The sequence below is a fragment of the Nipponia nippon genome, unplaced genomic scaffold (genome assembly GCF_047370975.1).
Source record: "Nipponia nippon isolate SJK-2023a ecotype South Korea unplaced genomic scaffold, ASM4737097v1 scaffold_1, whole genome shotgun sequence".
NCBI classification, from domain to species: domain Eukaryota; kingdom Metazoa; phylum Chordata; class Aves; order Pelecaniformes; family Threskiornithidae; genus Nipponia; species Nipponia nippon.
Window position 1 is genome coordinate 25,082,727 of NW_028262290.1, and position 14,816 is coordinate 25,097,542.

Sequence of the window (14,816 nt, forward strand, 5' to 3'; positions counted from 1 at the left end):
CGCTGAACTTTTCAAGCCATCCCTTTACAAACTCCCCCCGTGGGCCAGGGTGCGCCAGCACCTCTCGAGCAAGATGAAGCAAAAAGCAAAACAACCCAGAGATGGGGAAACCTTCAATCTACCCTTTCCCTGCTCCCGCTCGCCCTTCTGCCAATATCAGAAGGGAAATGGGCCAAAGCTTGATTCTTTTTAATGTGAATGAGGCACTTTGATATTGCCGGAGAGGGAGCTGATCAGACAAGCTCGGCTATTCTTAATTCTGGCAAACAACGGAGCAGTATGGTATCGGCCCCTGCCTCAGGCGAGGGCAGCTTAGATCAAGCAGGAAACCAAATGTTGATGTTTCAGAGATTTCTTAGCTCTGAGGTGCTCTAACACACTGAAATATTTGTGCCATAGAAATGAGATTCAATGCTCTTGCTATTTTCTCACACTGTTTGAACACCCACGAGGGTTTCCCATGAATGCCTGCCTGAAAGCAGGCAGGGGGTTGCTGATGCCATAATTATCTCGAAATGGTTGCATTGCCGTTTTATTGGATTAGCATTAAAAGCCCAAATAAAAGCTTTCTGTGGGATGCTTCAGTGTAATTAGATGTTAGAAGACATGTAAATGTCTACATGCCAGGGCAGAAGCTAACTCAATCCATCGTTTATGAGCAGGCTACAGTGTCACTTTGTCACCTCTGGATTGTGTAGAGTCACCATGCGAGCCCTAAGCTGGAGTTTGGGGTTGCCAGTGAGCACGGGTCTATTTAAGGTCACTTAGGACAGGAGCTGAGCAAAGGATTAATATGAGTATGACAAGAATCATGTTTGAAAATATATTTATTCTGTCGGATTTCATGAGTGGTAGCTATTGCTCCATTCAAGCTGAATGATAGCGTTCAGCGTGCACACTTACTCATCCTGACAGCTAACAAGATAAACATGTCAGCATGTGATTTGCCAAATATTTTCCCGTGGAATTCAGGCAGGAGTTGCCAGTGGCGCTGGCTTTCGAGCGGAGGCACTGAGGCATTCCAGTATACACACATGCATCATGCACAGCAGCAAAACCCACACCAAACATTTGAGGGACTTTTTCCACCATTCTGGACAAAACTTAGGTGTGATGGTGCTCTTCAGCTCTGCCCATCGTGATGCTCTCTCCTGACTCTTTAGTAAATCTCCAAAAATCCTGTTTTTGCAGCACAGGATAATCGCAAGGGGAAGATCTGCTATTCAAGCAAGCTCAACAGATGCCAGGAGCTGGGCAATGCTCATCAGGCCTTGGCAGCAGTGGATGCAAAGGTCAGTACTGGCAGGCCCCAAATTGGCTTTACCTTTCATTGCAGGGTAATTCTTCCTGGAGACTGAGCTCGTGACCTTTATCATAGCAAGTTTTATTTACAGATTGGGAAATAGCAGGGTGTCCTTTAAGATGAAAGGAATCAAAACACAAGGGAAAAAGAAAGATTTTGCAGAAGCAAAAGATCTGACTGGAGAACTGTTTAGAGAAGTCTGTATAAACAGACCTCTTAGGCTGATATCCCACATTTTAGCCACAGCTTTTCGGAGCCTTTAACTAGATAATGAAGGGATTTTTAGGCTTTGGACTCCTCGGTGCATCTGTCTTTTAATAACACTGCAACTCATGCATTTGCAGCTGACTCCAGTGTAATTTTCCCTGCCTTCCCTGTTTATGTTCCCTCTCTGTCCTGTTACCTGTCACCAGCAGGTAACAGCCACTGCTTTAACATTTTTTGTCTTGAAGATGCTCAAAAGCCTTCTGCAGCCTCCTGGCCTCATCCAGGTGTCTATTCCCATCTATGAAAGAGGATTAATTGCTACGTTGCTAATAACAGCCCCTGGGTGATGGGTAGGGATCATGTCACACCACAGAAATGAATCCAGGCTCAGCAAGAGGCAGGTGACCGTCGCAGGCACCGAGCAGAGATGCCCCCTGCTAGCCCCAGCCCTGCTGCATGGTGCATGGCATGGAGCGGGGAGCAGCCCTTGCCAGGCAGCTGGCCAGGACCTCGATAGCCCATCCTATTGCCAGAAGTCTCCCTGGTAGCCAAAAGTGGGACCCTGGACTCCACACTGGGCACCACCATGCTGCAGTTCCCAGCAAAACCCAGAGGGAAGGGTCCACTGCCCTCCCCTGCCAGTTTAGGGGATGCTCAGGAGAGCAGGATCCCCTCCCCTCCATCCCCCAGGAGAGGCATCAGCACGAAGTTTGTGGAAAAGGCTGAAGTGGCTCCAGCAAAGCACAAGTAGAAGCCTGATATGAGGAGAGAGGATAGCCTACTGCAGCAGGCTGTGCCCGAGAAAGGGGCTCTCCTCTCTCAAGTTGTCTCCTAAGGACAGCACTGGGATGACGGGGAAACCACTGGCTTTCCCTTTCATGGCTTACCCTCACAGCAGCTGGCTGTTTTAAGCTGAATCCACTTCACCGATAATTTTACTGAAAGAAATCTTTAAATAGCAACAAACAGCTACGTATTATACCAAAGAAGAACTGGAAAGATAAATTATGATTTACTTAATGCTCAACTGTTCTCAAAGATGCAAATCTCTTATAAATGCTGCTGGTGGTTAACCACCGACCCACAGTTCAGGCAGCCTGACATAGCCACCATTAGTATTGTCCACAGAGCAGTGAAGGTTCCTGCCACCCTACAGACATGAAATAAAAATAGTTTGCATTTCTACAAGTAGGAAAGTCTTGAGCCTGATAACCCTGCTGTGAGGTGTCCCCCGCTGAGGGAGGAGGGGATCCAGGTTAACCACCTGCCTATGGCCACAGAGAAGAGGATGGAGCAGAAGTGAACAGGGCTCTGCTGGCCACCCAGCTGAGCTCCCCACATGCATCTCCCTCCACTTCCAGTGGCCCATCTATATCCCACTATCCATCTGTCAAGAAAATATGAGATATCTGGGTACTATAGTACTCAGTGAAATAAAGTTGTAGGCTGTCCCTAAGGATCTCCTAGTTCCCAGTGGTTTTTGGATTAGCTTGCTTCTGAAATACTTCATCAGCATTTTAGTGGAAGATGCCTTTCAAAGGAGCTTGCCCTCTGCAGCACTTTTAACAGTCCTAAAAAGAAACACTGATTTTGTTCCTCGCTTTTACAGCTTCCCTCCAACCCATGATGCATCCCACCCACCGTTTCAAGTGTTCACCACCCTACCCCAAAGCCACGTCCCACAGCCTGACCCAGCTTTGCTGTGGCTGTGCTCTATGAGTGTCCCCGCAGTGCCCCGGTGGCCAAACCCAACCCAGTCTTCACCATGCCCTTGAGGGTGTCACGACAGAGTCTGCCCTTTTGGCCTCCCCTTTGCAGAATGCCTGAAAGAAAAATGCCCCCTCCGCCACCACACAGGAGTCCCAGGTGATTCTTGCTTCACAGAAGTGATGTGTGAGCTATCTCAATGCAGTTATATCAGCAAACCAAAAAATGCTGGAACTGGCCAGCTCTGCAAGACTGCCCACCATCCCCTATTTTTGATCTTGATTCACCAGAAGACGGCATGCAGAAGTACCGCAACAGCAGCTATGTTTGCACATACACCATCCTTCTGGCTGTACTGGTGTCTCTGACTCCTATTGATACATCCTGGCCTCCTCTTCCTATTCCTCTGACCAACTCAAATGCTGATAAACTGCAGTGGTGTGTAGGTATATGGTCCTATACAACAAACAAAAAGTGCCATCTCATCTCAAAACCAGGCACTGGTTAGCCTGGTCTTCGGTACATGTTAAAAATCCAGTTCAGAACAGGTGGTCTCATCTCAAAATGCCACATTTTCTCCTCTCTGGTGGACAGAATGGTCTCTGTGGGTGGCGGTAGTTCTTGGACATTTGGCTTTACAGGACTCCTTTTCCAGCCCTCCTGTGACTGACCACCAGTGAAGTCATCATGCTGAGGAGAGAGAGGCTTCTCCCACCTCCTCTTGGCCTGCTGGTGGCTGGATTGGGGTGAGGGCTAAAGCCTTGAGCACTGTCTTTGGTCAGTCAGTTGAAACCGAAGGTCCCAGGGATGACTGAGCCCCTCGGGCTCTGCCTTGGACTAGCCATAAGGCCAAACTCAGGAGAAAAGTGTCACGAGAGGCCAGAAACTCAAGCTATAGAAACACCTTGAGGTATAGACAGAGGCAAGGGACTTCCCTACAAGCCCTAAAGTGTGTTTTGGATGTGCTTTTATTTTGTGATGTTTCTATCAATTGGGAATTCCTAATCAATTTGGAAACTGACCTGGCACACCCAAAACCACTGCGGGAGAGCCTGGTGGGCCTGAGGACCTTGGGACCTTCTGGTGGCCACCAGCTGTCCAGCTTGGCTCCCAGGGCTGGGGTGATGCCTTTCCTTTGCACAGGAGGAGTGCTGGGACATTTTGTACGGCGCAGACATTTGGGCAAACCTTCAGGAACGTGAGTGTTACCACAGACAACAACAGGGAGAGGAGTGCAGAGGCTGTTGGCTGAGACAGGGCTAACAACCGCCTTTAAGGTCCAGATGGAGGTGTGTGTTGCTGAGGTCCTGCTTGGCTTCCTGTGCCAAGAAGGGGAGCGCTGCGGAGAAGGGCTTTGCAGGGAGGTTGGGGGCTTGGTGGTACCCAGAAGGGGCTGTGTGGACACTGCACACCCTCACTTGGGTATGGTCCAGCTCAGTCCTCTATGCGCCATCCCTGCTCATAAATTTCTTCCTCAGCCTGCTCTAATAGTTGGCTACAAGGCATCTGCTTCCCAGAGGAGCCACAGCTGAAGGCTTTGCCTCTGCTGGTGGCAGTGGTGGTGAGACCAGCCCTTTGGAGGCAGAGAGGTTGTGCCCAGTGCCTCTGCAGAGGACGGGAAGGCACCCTGCGTCCCTTCCCTGTTTCTCCTGTAGGATAAATCAACACTATGCCTTTTCATTTGATCCACTGGTATTTCTGAAGGAATTTACACAGCCTTTAAGGTGGGTTGTTTCTCCGAGTTAAACAGAAAAGGGCTATAAACTGAAGCTACGCTTATACCAGAAATCAATAAGCTGCAATGGAGATCTATGGCCACACACTGTACTGTGTGCAAAGGGCACAGACTCTGTCAAAAAAAAAAAACCCAAAAAAACCACCTTGAATTGGTTTGTGCCGGCATGGTTTTGGTCTGACCTGAGGGTGTAGGTGTTGGGTCCCAGGACAGTGCAGGAGGGTGCCGGGCTCTTCCCCAGTGCTTGCGCAGAGGGGGAGTCCCAGGGAGGGAGGAGGAGAGGCTGTGCAGGGTGTTCTGAGAGTGGTTTTGGGTGTTTTTAATCCAGTCATAATAGACGATGAGTTAGATACCGAGGAAAGTTAAGAGGAATAGCTTGAAGTTTGTGGCTGCTCAGGCGCTGGAGGCCCAGCCATCAGCTCCCATTGCACTGCGCTCAGATCCACCCCACGGCTGCGCGAGGCAGACAGTAACGCGCCTTGTAATTATAGCCTGCAAACAAGCAGCGCAAGATGACGAGCAGGGAAAAGTATAGCCTATCAGAAACAACTCAAATCACAGCTGTAAATATGACTGAAATGTAGTTTAAAATTCAGAGATTTGCTGTAACTTTAAATGCACTGGTGATGTGCTGTATTGTGTTTGTAATTTACCATAATGTAATTTAATGCTAGGCTGTTTTTCAATATTTCAAGACATTGTCAAAAGGGTGAGCTGAATAAAGGAAAAAACCAATACAGTGTAAGATTTCAAAGAAATGTAACATCCAAAAAGAAAACACCACACAGCAATATAAAAAAAAACCCAGAAGTTTGAAAATGAATTTGTGAGTTATATCTCCTGAACACACTAGAATAGATATCAGAGTAGTTTTACCTTTCAACTTTCTCTTCTACTTCCTCATTGTTTGAGAAGTTAGTGAGAGGGGAATAAAAGAGAGCAGAATCTCATAACCTAGAGTTTCACTCTGTCACATTCAATGACAGAAGAAAGATGGAAAAAAAAAAGGAAATAAAACCCATCTAAGTCTCAAATTTGGAAATACCTAAAGGTTTTGGGGGATTCCCCTTCCCTCCCACACTTTAGAAGGAACATAATTATTTTCATAAATGTCACTGCTTCTTTGGGGAAAAAAAGGGAATGATTCATGCAGAAAATTTCCAATGGGTCCAGTTGTAACATCTTTGCTATCTGAAATGGTATGTAATCAAACTGCATTCCTACACCCATTTATGGATATTTATGTCATACAGGGTATGCAGCCTTGAATTTAGCCATTCACATACAAGAATATGAGTTGATATCAGGTTCATTTATTTTACATCATCTTGTAGGGATATTTCACTAACAGATCATTAAAAAAACAAACAAACAAACAAACAAAAACTGAGTATCTTGACAAATAAAACCAGAACCAGTTATGTAGATCCCGCTGAAATTACAAACTGAAAAGAATTCACATGGGTGGAAAGTAACACAGCCCAGGAAGAGGGGATGATGAACCTCTGCAATGCATGAAAATGGAGCTATTTTGCAGGAAAGCCATTCCACAGCAATTTCTCTTTATAGGCACATACTGTGCAAGCCAGGAAATACATGGTGGGAAGCTTGCACTGCAATTTTTTTCCACTCATCATTCCCAAAACAGTGTTCAAATCGATGGCATTTTAGATTTCTAATCAGTGTTCCTTGAGCTTTCGTTAAAAAACCCAAACAGTTAGTGGATGTTTAACTCTATGTTTAATTACAGAGTTTCAGTTTTAAAAGCCAAGGCCTGATGCTAAGGTTGGGCTGAGGTCCCACTGAAGTTAACGAAATGTTTGTCTAAGTAAAAAAACAGGGCTAGCTCTGGAGGCCAGGTGCAAATTGGAAGCTTAGCTTGTCTCACATCTGTTTACTTACAGGTATGGCCAATAGTACATGCAATTCCTGTCCGGACAGGGAATATATCAGATATAGCAAGCACACAAAACACAGGGCCAGGATGATCATTTGAGTTTAAAGGGTGTTTCCTTGCTTTCACAACTTTAATACTGCTAGTGCTGGATTTTCTGCATGGCATTTACACGCACATACATACACAGACTTACTGTACCAGAGAACTCCAAGTTTTACTGGTGGCTCACAGGTATCTACATGAATTGCAGCTTATTATAATAATTGGGACCTGCAGATCTGCTCTAATTTTGAGTGCAGGTGTGGGAAGGAGATGAGAGTTTATTGTTTCAAATTACTTTAACTTTCAATGCATTTTGGTAAGAGCGGTGTGAAAAGACAAGACTGGGTTAATTCTGCCAAGATTTTTAATACCCTCCCTAATGCAATTAATATGTTAGAGCTGTGAAAAATAAACAAACAAACAAACAGTGTTGTCAGAAGTTGGACAGGGTGAGTGGGGAGAGAAATCTTTACCAGGTCAGTTGCTTGGCATTCCTGACTGCGAAATAAGCCATAGCCAGTCAACCAAAAATATTCACTCTGTACACCAGATTCCAGAGATTTTTTAACATTCGGCATTATTAACATACTCCGGGTCCATTTACTTAATCATAATTAATAGTGCTTGTTCCTTCTTTAAAGAATTTATCATTCAATTGGCAGTTACTGCCTAGATTTGGGTGCGCACGTAAAACATCACGTGTTTTATACACCTCCAATAAGATCTGCCTTTATTTCCAGCTGCTACAGGTCAAATAAAGTTTTGCGATACGTTCACTTCTCAGATGAATTAAAACCTCAAAATTGTTTTTAAATGTGTAGGCAATCCAAAAGCTGAGACAAATTCTGGATTTTGAGACAACCTGAATTCTAGGGGAGTGCATTAAGGAAAGCTTCTTTGCTTGAGAATCATTATTAGCTGCTGACAACGCAATAATTCTTAGATGACGCAGTGAGGTTTAGGCCTCTCGCAGTGAAGGGCAACAACGTTGCATGCAGGGGTCTGCCCTGTTCCTTCTCTGAAGTGCTGCAAAAGAAACTGAAAGAAGTCAAAATGCTGCAATTTTCACAGCATCTTTTAGGAGCAAGTACAATAAGAATGAAAAACTGAGGAGTGACTTTTATTCAACACAGCGATCAGCTCTCACCGCAGCCTGGTCTTCTTTTAGCTGGCAGTGACCAGTTGTCCTTTAAGCTGACGCTTATATGTCCCTTAATGACTCTGATATGAGAAAAAGCCAAACACAGAAGGTGGAAGGGAAATGCTCTCCTCCTCTCTCACGTGTACGTGAAAAGCCACCCAAACGTGGTGCTGGTCCCGCTGAACAGGGGGATGCTGCCATGCTTTGTGGCTTTTTCCTGCTCACACCGGGAGCAACGAAGACTGAAAGGCTCCTAATCCACAGCTCTATTTACCCAAAACCAGGAGTCTGTAGCTTGGGGGAATTAAATGAACCAGACAAACAAACTCAGTTCTGTCTCCCCATTTAGACTCCTTTTCACAATGCCTGCCCCCACCAGTTTGCTTCTCCCAAGAACTTTATTTTCTACGCTGCCTTTTACACATGGAAAAAGGTCTACTAGGTCAATCGAAACAGCTGCTACATACCTTCAACTACTTCCTTCCCGTACATTAAAAAAAGGGTAAGGCTATTTTGATGTGCTTACAAAAAATGGTTTTTGAATGCATTTAAATTAAAGCATGCTGTGCAATTAGTAACTTCTAGAATTGCATGATCTGATTTTTTATAGACATTACATCCCCCTTATATATGTACCAGTAACTGTAAGTCAGGAATGTCTGTACATCTAATGACTTCTATCACAGGATCAAAAGCATGATAATCTTTGTAATATGCATTTGCAAGCAAAATCTGTGTTTTCAATTCGTCTGATATAACCAACCCATATCTTACAACATTATCTTACAAATACAGAGTACTTCTATACTTTGCAATATACTTCATCAACACTGATGTAACAGAGCTAAATAGATTTCCCTCTATGTGGCTCTCAGTAATTGCCTCTTCTCCCAGCCCGGTATGACCTGTGAAATGCTTTCACATCCAGGTCTTTTTACTCTGGTGGGAAAGCAGCTTTATTTGCTTTAATATCACGAGAGTCATTCCTGAAGACCACATGCAACTGTTTGTCTATTAAAAAAGCAAAACAGTAAACAAAGATTAATCTGAAGTAACCATTTCAGCTTGCTTCCATTTCTCTGTGTACGAAACTGCACAGAGCAGAGTCCCCTACCAGTGCTGGAGAAGAAACGGCACCAAGGAATAGTTTTCAGGCTATGAACGGGTAGATCGGGGCGGTCTCTCACATGAACGCACTTTACACCAACGCTTTACCAGCTGATCTGTCATGGTGATGACACAGGTTATCTCAGGACTAGGGAAAGGACCAACTGCTGTCACTACACCCTCGTGCAAAGCCAAAGCAGCAGCAGCAGCAGCAGAAGCTTGCCTGCCACAAAACCAGTCCCTTGGCCAGAACCCTGTAAACACATACTCAGCAGTCCCGGTGCATTACGGCGGTCGGCCCTCAGCAGCAAACAGCATCTGCAGACTCTCTGTGGGCTCTTTGGAGAGTTTCCACCTCCAGCACTGCCCAGACACCACCAGTAGGAGAGTGCAAATGCTGAGTCCCTGCTTCACCACAGCTGAACCATTGAACAACTCACTTAGATGCTGTTGATGTCCAGGATGCCCAGACAACACACTTGGAAATGATCCCCTCTGGCCAACCACTACTTTGTTTGTTCGGACAGAGGCTAGATAAATTGGGTGGAGATATAATGCTGGAATCAACTGTTCTTGTTTCAGAAACGACCCAGGCCACGGGTGCCCATACCAGTAGTCCTTTCTCAGCGCTGCCATGGACGGTTTCAGATTGCGTTTTGCTTGCAGTATCGTTGTTTCAACCTTATCAGACAGTGTTTGCAGATCAAACACAAGCACACCTGCCCACGAACGGGCAGCCAGTGATGCAGACCAGGAGCACACCAGCAGCCGGCAGCCTTAGGGCTTATCAGCAACAGAAAGTGGCAGCACTAACCTAAAATTTGCTTTGCAATGAAGTGCAAAATCTTGGGTAAACACTGATTTCAGTTATGAGCAGCTGCTTGCAGTGGTGTAAGCCGATACCACTAAATGGATACAACTCGCTTAGATTTTGGTTTCAGAGACGTTAGTATGATTTCACACCACTTCTGTACATCAATGTAACTGAGTGTTACACCACACTGGTGCAGGATCTTGTGTGGAGAAGGTGTAATAGCCTGTGCATTTGAATTTGGGAATGAGTGGAGCTAGCCTACCCGTGTGCGTTCAAGATCTACATCTTGTTTTATTACGTTGTCAGCTTTAAGCACTCCATAAAATACCTCATAGGGTCTTGCCAATAAAACCTGAAATCATATTGAATATAACTGGCTTTGTGCCTTAATATATATTTCATTATCAGGTTTTCTATGCTTCCTATGCCTTTACTCAAAACTAGGTCTATATATAGCAACAACCTACATTGACTGAGTAATTTAGGTCTTCCACCATATCTTCAACATGAAGCCAAGAGAAATGACAGTTTTATAACTGACACTTCCTTGAGAGGTATGGAGCTTCTTCAAACTCAAAATTCAGAGGAAAATACGACAGCATAATGACTTCATGGAAGCTCCTTCAGTCCGAGGACCAATGCAGGCAAATCACTGACTCATGAGCTGTAATATTGATCATTTCTGAGCCCATCTGTACTTGTGTAGCTCTGGTTCAGCGCCCAAATGCAAATCCAAGCATGTAGCACACTTGACTATAGGGAAGTCTCAAGGGACAGGCTCTCCTCTGTTGTTTTTTTTTATTTTTAATTTTTTTTCCTACGACACAGTTGTAGGAAACAGGGATGTTTGCAGGATGTCACTGTTCAAACCCAAAGGAATCAACATGGAGGAGAAAAATTGCAAAAAAACTCTGTAAAAGGAAACTTCAAGAGCTTTGCCAGTTGCTAGTGAAACCATGCTACACTGCACCAGAACACCGCAAAGCTGCATAAATACATAAAGGTTAATATCAGGTGTTCAGAAGGCTTTACTGGAAGATGGCGATGGAAAGGAGCCTCTTGGTGTAAACACCTTGAACCACAGAGACTGCCTGTGTCTGAAGGTAAATAGACAGCTGTTTGAATGAGGAAAGAAAAATATTTTAAAGTCTTAAAATCCAGTTGGGCTTTTGTTGTTGTTGTGTTAAATACTTGTTTGGTTTGAGGTCTTGTTGGGCTTTGGTAGCCAGGTCTAGGAAATGGGGAGAGGTTGGAAATGAAAGACTTCTAACAATACAATGAAAAACAATCATCTATAGCATTCACGGGAGAGCTTGTCTTTGTGCCAGGCACAGTCCTTTCATTTCACGTATTACAAAGGAAAGACAGTAGTGGGTTTTTCTCAAGACCAAATGAAACGAATGAAACGGTCTGTCCCTCTGCAGCCAGTCAGGGAGAGAATGAAACTTTTTGTGAAACGGTGCCAAGATGATATAGTTACTTTGAGGGAATGATTTTCAATTTCTTGTGAAAGCCCGTTTTGCAGAAATTAGACTGTTGTAACACATTGCTTTGCTTCACAGAAGTTTTGATCATCTTTTTCGCCAGACACAAAGTGCCCAGGACGCAAATGCTTGAATTCTTGCAGGCACAGGAGCTCACGTTATATTACTCCTGTTTTAATGACTTTACACTGGCTTCCAGGAAAGTCATGTATTGATTTTGAAGTTCTCTTTATTAACTGCCATTAAGAGACTTTCAGAGGACTTGCTACATCACAGCTCTCTGATCTTTTTTCTATTTATTAACCACACCATTATTTAAAATGCAGATTGACTGGCTATTTAATTTGACCTGAATTTATGGATCCTCACAACATTAAGGGGAGATTTGTTATAAGATGTATCTTCAGACAAATTCAGTAGTGAGAGAACGTACACCTTCCTTTTATCTCACAGAACCACACGCTCCTCCTGCCGGGAAACGTCTCACTTCATTTGTGCAGTATCTTTTGGTTCAATCATTTACGAAAAATGTGCAATCATTTTTTCTAAAGATTAAAGTGTAAAACCAATCTTTCATGCACTGTTACTCCTGTTGTTTACATTACTGTATTAGATAGCAACCTACAGTATTAGATAGCAACCTTACATAAAACCCTTTGGGGAGAAGGGAGGCAAGTCTGGACATTTCAGAACCTCCTTTATAAAGAAAGGAGAGGCATAAATGCCCTTTGGGTTGTGTAAGCCTTCTCTGGATGTGATATTGAGATACTGAATTTGTAGTGACATACTGAAGGCAAATAGCACAGCACTGGGATGACCGACAAGCACGGCCTACGCTCTCCATGGGCCAGTTTTCACCTGTTATTCCCAGGCTGCTGCTGAGGTTCCACAAAAGTGCTGACCTCAAAAGGCTGAAGAAGCAGCGAAACAGTTGGGTTTTGCTTTCTTTCTTTCTTCAATTAAGAATCACTGCATGTAATATAAATAAATCATCAACATCTGCAGTCGCATGAACATCATTTTCTCCTAGAAGACAAATTAAAGGGCAGGTTTTTCATGCCTGAAAATTGTGCAAGCACACTGAATGCCAGCATTATCCCATTGGTTAAGTTACAAGCTCCAAAGAAGTTTGTAGAGAAGATTCATTGCAAAGAAAACTTGCTCAGGGAAATCGTGGGAAGCCCATCAATTTAAAACTTTAAAGTAAACCTTGACAAAAGACTCAGCATTGACTGCGTGAAACAATCCTTGGGAAAAGGAAAAAGAAAGATGAAAAGCCCTGCTACAGCAGTGTTACACACCAGTTTCCAACCACAGCTTCACACAACAATTCTTTTGGCATCAGAGACTGTTGTTCCAAATTTCCCTTGAACCAAAATTCTAATATAAGTGCACCCAGATCAGCCAATTTTCACCTACTTGGGTGATGAAGGATAATGAACCCATAAGTTATACGTTTCTTCCATCCAGCTGGCTCAGGTTTGCTTAAAGCTGCTTTAAACTTCCAAGCCTGCTGTCAGCCTGGCCCAAGTCTTGGTCCTGTAACAACATCTGAGGCAATTGCAGTGTTTCCTGGATTAAAAATCCCTTACTTTTCATACAGTCGCACTGAATACAGGCATTTTGCTCTTCAGTTTCTTCTTTATTTTTTCCAGCTACTAGAATACTTGAGTGCTTTGGGTATCTTGGCGCTACATTACCTTACTTGGGCACATTAAGAATCTCATCTTCCCATTTGCACTTCTTGCTATTTTACCTTATACATCCAATTTCCCTAAAGATGTTTAGTTTTCTTCCACCCTAAATACAAGACAAGAATATGTTTTTCATTCCTCAAATGGCAGCATCTCAGACTTAATGCATGTAATTGCGGGTTCTACTTTTTTAACCACTCATTTTTGATTACACTAGTGCCTGCAAGAAGAATAAGTCCTCCCCGTGCTGCTTTCTTTCGGCTGTGTGAATTGTGAATATGCATACTACTAGTGACAGAGATTGAAACTGACTTTTTAAAAAAGTATTTGGAAAAAATATTTGAGGGCAACGAGTCATTTTAAAGACAGATTTAGTTTCACTGTGAAGTACAAAGAAAAACAGTTTTAGACAACTAAGTTCTGTTGTAATTTCCTTTAGCAAAGAGATGCAGTTAATACCATATATCAAATCTAGAGCTGGGGTCGGCAGGTGAAAAAGTGAGTAACTGATGTATTTGGGAGTTTGAAGACTGAGTTATCAGTAAACCGTCTTCTTAAGCCACTTGCATTACTTCAAATTTTAACTTTAATTTATACCCTGAGAAGTCTTCAGTGTCATTAATTGTATCCACTAAGAAAATGGAGAGGAAAGTAGATGAATTTGTAATAAAACTGAACATAGAGGGAAATCCTCTGACATTTCACTAACTTGTAAGTGCTTTATGAGGGATGACTCCTAATTATTTGTACTAAAGGCTCAGTAAGCACCAGAACAGAAGCAGAATAAGTGAGATTCATGTAGATTTCTGTTCAGGATAATGAAGACGGGTGGGACCTATTTCTGTTTGCTGAATTTTTTCTGAATTGACTCCAGTAGGGCTTAATTCCTGCAGCTATAAGAAAATGACTTTGGATTAAGAATAAATTAGACACTATTGGACTTACTCTGCAGTTTTACCATCCTAACTCTTATTCTTGAAAAAAAAAACCACCAACTCCTGACATTTGGAATATCTTCCCTGTTTCCAGGCTCATGGTATTACTGTGCATGATGGTTTTCATACTAAACATTTCTATTTTTCCCCCCTCTATGTTATTTTCTAGAAGTCTCTGTGCAGAACTTCGAAGGGAAACATCTACAATTTCACATGCAGAGGGTCCAATTTTTTAACCAACAGAAAATACTCCATAACTCCAAGGTTTCATCTGTTTTGAGGTCAAAAAACCCACCAAATTCTGATGTCTTTTCCATTCCAAACTGTGAATCAGCCACAGTGAAGACGGACCGCAATGGTATTTAGATTTCAGCCCAGCTAAAGTATTATTCAGCTGCAAGGTTAATTCACCTACAGAGCATGAATTAGAAGATGCCCAAACCTCAGCTGTTTTCAGGTTATGACCGAAGATAAAAGATACCTCATTAGAACAAACAGTGTCCCACACCTCTGGCCGCATCCAGGCTAGGAAATAGACCTTTTTTTGGTTTTTCACAAATTTAAATCTGCACAGAAGGCATACCTTTAGGGTGTGCCAAGACCACCCAGCAAGACGGTTACTGAGGCAGAATTAGAACTTGGGAGTTCCTGGTTTATTGTCTTAAGTCAAAACCACTAGACTGAGCTTATTCTAAGGGGAAAAAAAAGTGGCCAGAAAGTCAACTTTTACAGCATGGTAGTAAATTTAGA